Below are 6751 nucleotides of genomic sequence, written 5' to 3' on the forward strand. Positions count from 1 at the left end.
GGAGGCCAGGTCTACTGCCAAGGAAGCCAATGGGTAGACCTGGTCTCCCAATGGGACTCAGCCGGAGGCCAGGTCTACCAAATGGCTTTTATGGCAGTAGACCAGGCCTCCAGACGAGGACTCCGGACAGGGAGGGGGAAATGGCAGGGACTTATAATTTAATTTTTATCAATAAATAAGATCACTATTAAGTATGATATCAAGTTTTATTCGGTGTACCTATAGTTTAATTAAGACTTAAAACTTTAATTAAAGTTTATTAAGTTAATAAACAGTGTACCTACCTATATAGTTTAAGTTTAAGAAATTTGGCTCTCAAAAGAAATATCAGTCATTGTACTGTTGATATTTGGCTCTTTTGACTAATGAGTTTGCCGACCCCTGCCCCAGAAGAAAGCATGAGCCAAGAAACTCCTGAGTTGCTATATGAAATGTCGTTTAGTTAGCAGACTGTTAGGTGTTCTTGGATTCAAAGTACTGCTCTGCAAAGATCTCACTGGGTAAACTTTGACAAGCCACCGTCTTTTTGCTTAAACAGGAGGAAAATTATTTATTTATTTTATTACATTTCATCCGCACTCTCCCCAGATGAAGCCTTTCTTCTTCCCCATCTTTGAAACATTTTTATGAGTCAACACTTAACATTGCAGATCTGGAGTATGTTGTGTTTAATTTATAGGCAATAAAAGAGGGTGTACTTGAAAAAACAACCATAGGAGCAAAATATACAAAGCAGATGTTTTTTGTTTTTGTGGATCTATACAGATTAATTTATTTACTCTGTACAGCTAGAAAGGTTCTACCGTATTTTTCGCTCCATAGGACGCACCTGACCATAAGACGCACCTAGTTTTTAGAGGAGGAAAACAAGAAAAAATCTTGTTTTCCTCCTCTAAAAACTTGTCTTATGGAGTGAATGCCGGCTGAGCGCGTGCGTGTCGGGATGGCGCGAGCTGGCGTTCCCCACCCCGACGGCCAGCTGGGAGGCGGGTGGGGCTGCACAGAGCTGGCCAGCCGGCATTCACTCCATAAGACGCACAGACATTTTCCCTCACTTTTGAGGAGGAAAAAAGTGTGTCTTATGGAGCGAAAAATACGGTATATTGTGATGTATGGAGAGGTTTTGTAACGGTGATGAAGGTTCTGACAATGATTGGCTGAGCTGCTGTGACATCACATTGGGGTCTGACAGTCCCTAGCTGCTATTGGCTGAGTGTTTCTAATCCTAAAGAGAAGCAAGGGAGTTTAGGAAAAGAGGGAACAGAAGAAATAGGCATCTAGAAAAAGCAGAGGTAGGGACTTAAGAAATCAACAGGCCTTGGGAAAGGAGGAGCTTAAGAAAGGAGAGTCAGGAGAGGAAATGGTCCAGAAAAATGGGAGGAAGAGATGAAAGATGGGCTGAAAGAGATTAACCAAAGGAAGAAGGGCAAATGCCTGGTGGCTGCAGAGATGAAAAAAGGCTGAATACACATATTGATCTGAAGTAACAAACTAAATCTTTGAAAATCTCTTACAAGGTTTAAGTTCTGTAGTCACTCTACATATCTACTTATATCATGAGTTTTCAGGCATCGAGCATAAAGGACTTACTCAAGAGCGTTTGAAGAATCAGTGGCAGAGCTTAAAACAGACTCCAGACCACTCCCCTACACACACAATATTGTATTAACTATTCTTCCCTGGAGAATCCCCTTAATTCATTTTAGACACCATAATGGAAGCAATTGGAGGGCCACAAAAAGCTGAACCATCAGAATGGAAAGACTCCAGGGGCCGTAAAGAGCCTCCGTGATGCAGATCTTAATGGATCTGAAGGGTAAAACAAAGATGCTTACGTTTTTCATTTCTGTGTCACTGATGTTGCTGCATAGAGTGACCAATACAAGAACAGCATTTGATGCAAAAGTAAAAATGCCCTTAAATGAAGCTTTTGAAACAGCCTCTGATGGCTTGTAAAATCTTTCAGAAGAAAATATCTGACACCTCGAATACAAATCACCAGCTCGGAGAAAACCAGATGTGACAAGATAAGGTTGAAATGAAATCCCCAAGGAAAAAGAAAGATTAGAAAGCTTGTTAAGAAACCCACCGCCATCTGGAAAGGCAGTAAGAGGCGTAGACCAGTAGAAATTGGTCTTCCCAGGGAACAAACTAAGGTCTTGACAGCTGCCCCAGCAATATCCCACTTGCGTGAAGACCTCAGATACCTGCATGGGCCAGAGCACCTTTTGGGCAGACAGGTGTGTTAGGCCATTTATGCAGAGTCTATTTTGATGCTCGCTCAAAGCTGCTTTTTTAAATCTACCCTTTAAAATGACTATTCACGGTCCCGATGCAAGAGGAGAAAGTCAAACAAATTCCACCCCCACCCCCACTCGCCTGCTCCTTTGTTCCTTCATTTGCATAGCCATTAGCAATGGTCGTTTGCATAGCTAAGCCGCGGCTGTGATTTTTCATGGTTCCTTCAGTAAATGCTTCGAGGCAGGGGCGGAGCAAATACAAAAGGTTGAGTTAAAGGGGCTCTTAAGAAATGCAAAGCAGGTTTGCGTCAGCTTCACAATGACAGCTGTAATGAGGTTCAGCGTGAAGAAATCAGAAAAATATGTGGGGCACTTCAGCCTGGAATGCGTTGCTAATTACCAAGCATAAACGGCCTCAGTTAGTTAGCATGAATATTTATTGGCCCCTTTTCTCCCTAACAGAACTCAAAGCAACTTACAACACGTAAACATTCAATCAGATACAATAAAAGGAATACAATTTAAATATACAAAAAGAGATGGGAAAATAGCATCCTCCATACACACTCACAGTCAACACCCCACTTTCCATTAGCCAGATCACTGGGAGGGAGATTGGGGAACACCAGGAGTCTGGCTGGTGGGAAACTACCAGAAAGATAGGAAGGAGGGGAGCTAGGATTCCCTGCAAGTGGGTTCAAACCCCCCCTCATGCACACACGCTGACACCCCCCTCCCCAGTTGCTCAGAGCTGGAGCTGAGGGATCACGATGTACCTCCTTTTGGGACAGTAGTTCACACACATTGCTCACAACATCTTTGGGTGGCTCAGGTCAGCAGCGTAAGCGGTGATAACTCCCCTGCATAGAAAGAGACTAATAATAAGACCCTCAGTGGGTCACCAGCTGGCCCTCTGAGCCTTTGGCTCGCCCCTTCCCCCTTCCTCTTGGCAGTATCTTTGAATCTTCCTGTGTTCATTTTGGCCCCTGTGGCCTTATACCCAGTTGTAGCATCGTTCATGAAAGGCTGACAGCTGAGACTTCAGCACCAGGAACCAGCTCAGGCAGTAGGTACATGAGATGACGGACCCCCCGAACCACATCCTGCCATTGGCTAAATAAATAACTCTTCCTCCATTATGCCTGCAAATACAACGATACTTTGTAGGTATTCTCTTGAGACTGAATCATGTAATGTTGGAAGCTACTGATTCATTCCAGCAACCGATAAGCGGGAAATGGCTGGTTTCACACAGGCTTTTTTGTGCATAACTGAACAGACAGGGCTTTTGCTCTGGTTAGTCACGTAGATCCTCAGAGGGAAGATATGCTAATGGCACTGTAAAGTGCTGTTCTATAAATAGTGCCCATGGAGTCGCTTGATTTGATGCAGAAAAGGGGAGGTTTTGTAGCTCTGCCCAAAATCACAGTTCTTTCTGAGTTAGGGAGCTGACATTTGCCTTTCTGCATTTGCTGCGCTGTCACCTTTCTCTTTTCCTCCGGTACAATTTGTTTTGTTACGTTGAGTGGATTTTGCACCTTGTGGGGAAACTCAAGTGCAGAACTGATAGGATCTCTTTTATATATGGCTAAGTAAAGCTTATCTATTTTACAAAGATGGTTGAGGGGGAAATTTATGTTCAGGTTTTCTGAGGAAATCTAGTAGTACAAGTACACCCAAACGGGTAATCATATTTGGCGACAATAACACCTCAGAGAAAACGGAAGTCTGCCTTGCTTGGGATCAGACTGTGCTCCAGCTATTCCTTCACGATTTCTGCAGATGTTTGAAACCAGTGACTCTTTAATGGAAAGGACAGCTTGGCACACATAAGTACACGAATCTGCCTTATATGAAGTCAGATCACTGGTCTATTAAGCTCAGTCTTGTCTACACTGACCTCCAGGACTCAGGTAGAGATATTTCCCATTACCTGATCCTTTTACCTTGAGATGCCAGGGATTGAACCTGGGACCTTCTGCATGCAACACAGATGCTCGACCACTGAGACACAGCCCCTTCCCTCAAAGGACTGTGTGTTCAGAGCTGTTGTGACATTAAGTGTGTGTGTGTGTGTGTGTGTGTGTTAAGTGCTGTCAAGTTGCCTCCGACTCATGGCGACCCTGGGAGTGAAAGTCCTCCAAAATGTCCTATCTTTGACAGCCTTGCTCAGATCTTGCAAATTGAGGGCTATGGCTTCCTTTATTGAGTCCATCCATCTCTTGTTGGGTCTTCCTCTTTTCCTGCTGCCCTCAACTTTTCCTAGCATGACTGTCTTTTCCAGTGGTGACATTAAGTGCTTTCTGTTAATGTCACAAACAGTGCATAAAGACTGGAGTAACTCTCCTTAGGAATGCACTGTAAGGCTGATAGAACTCTGGCTATTTAAGCGTGGCTGTTTCCTGGAGGTAACCCCGCAGACTATTTCAAGGCTTTCCCTTGATTATCCCTTGATTGAGGGCTTCAGGCAGCATCTCTGTGGGGGAAAGCTGCTCTTCTGATGGCTTAAATAAAACCCAAGACATTGTGAATATGATTATGATGCACTGTTCTGGGGCAAACATAGAGGCCATTTATGCACGACTGTTTTCTCATGGTAACCCTGCTGACTACTTTGGGGCTTTGCCTTGATTATGCATGCATTTTCTAATTGTCAGAGGTTGCCTCATTCTCCCCACACATTTCCACACATTTTGCGGATCATCCGGAAAGCCAGGACAAAATGTGCAGAAATGCATTATTGCGTTTAGCAGATCAGTACCATCAATTGGCAGCCACTCTCATCCTACACAATTTTATGCATGCAAATCTCAATTATTTCCATAGGACATTTGCGCAATTGCATAAAACTATATTCTTACAATTCAACAAAGAACAAAATGTATTTCTTGTATTACATAGATTACATTGTATTTTTCTGCTTTAGTAAATCTGATGAGAAAAGTGAAGTCACTAAAAACTTTGTGTATGTGTTTTATCATAGTGACTATAGGCAACATTCACAGTTGCACAATCATAAAACAGTTATGACAAACGGGCCACATCCAGTTGAGTACAAGTCCATGGAAGAGTTCTTGTTTTCCTCATCCCACCACCAAATGCATGAGTACATGCATAGCCAGCCACAGGGAGCACTGCAGAGAACAAGACGCTCACGCACAGCTATGTCTTCAAGCCCCCCCCCCCTCCAAGTTATTTAGAGTTTGAGCCCAGCAACCACAGGTATCGGGAGCATGTCCTACCCACAATGCTTCTTATATGTGCAGTCACCATGGAGGAGCATGCTATTGCATGCACGTACAGCTTTGACATGTGCAAACCTGAACCCTGGAAAAACCCAGTGGTTGATTTGCACACACCTAGGGTTGCCAGGTCTCTCTTTGCCACTGGTGGGAGATTTTAGGGGCACAGCCTGAGGAGGGCGGGGTTTGGGGGGGACTTCAGTGCCATGGAGTCCAATTGCCAGGTGAACTGATCTCTATCGGCTGGAGATCAGTTGTAATAGCAGATCTCCAGCTAGTATCTGGAGGTTGTGCAACCCTAAAGAAAAAAACTCAGTACACAGCCACTAATATATATCACTTATAGTGTAGTTTTTTTCAAAAAAATTTCTTTACCTTGCACTTAGCTTATCATGAACACGTGTACAACAACAAAGTAGTATCGGGAGGTTGGCAACCCTACGGACACAAAGCTTGTACTTGCATGCAAACGCACATCTCTTCCCCCCCCCCCCCCATACACGGCAACTGCAGGAGGATCTCCCCATGACAGCCAGGCTGCCTGGAAAGAATAGGAGTCCTGAATCCTTAAATGCACCCCATTATTGTTGCCTCTAGGATCCATGGCTGCTCCACTTACCTGTGACCCAAGAAATCTGGGATAATTAGAACACTAACATTGGCAGTGGCAACTGATATTTACGTATAAACAGCCAGTCATTCCAAGCAGGGGAGGGGGGAACCATTCTTCTTCAATGTGTCCGCGTGGGGAAAAAAGGACTGAACTACTTTGATACTTGAACGGTGATTTCTTTAATGTAATGCAGACCAAAATAAATAGTAGTAGTAGCAGTAATAATGATCATCATTAATCATACGTTGGTTCTTACAATCCCAAACCAACATCATAATCTTGCTAAAGAACATTATTTTGCACTTGAAATTGCAGTTAAAAGGAAAAAAAACATACTCATTTATACATCACAAAGGGAGAGCAGGCACAGTCACACAACAGACAGTTTGGAGAATTCACCGTACTTGAAAGGATCTGATCCGATTTCTGCCATCACAAGCTAAATTAAGGATGGCAGTGATTGTGTTAGCTTCAAATTGAACATGCTGAACGCCAGGGTCAAGTCCTGGAGTGGCTGCTTGTTAGAAGGGAACACGTTTTTTAGAAAAAAGGCAGACATGATTTGCATTTAAAACAGATACAAAGGGGGAGGGGAGATTACCAGAACAATTTCAGTGATGGGAGTGTGTTTTTTATAAAGCAGTGAAAGCCTACAT

Source organism: Euleptes europaea, chromosome 12 (assembly GCF_029931775.1).
Source record: "Euleptes europaea isolate rEulEur1 chromosome 12, rEulEur1.hap1, whole genome shotgun sequence".
NCBI classification, from domain to species: Eukaryota; Metazoa; Chordata; class Lepidosauria; order Squamata; family Sphaerodactylidae; genus Euleptes; species Euleptes europaea.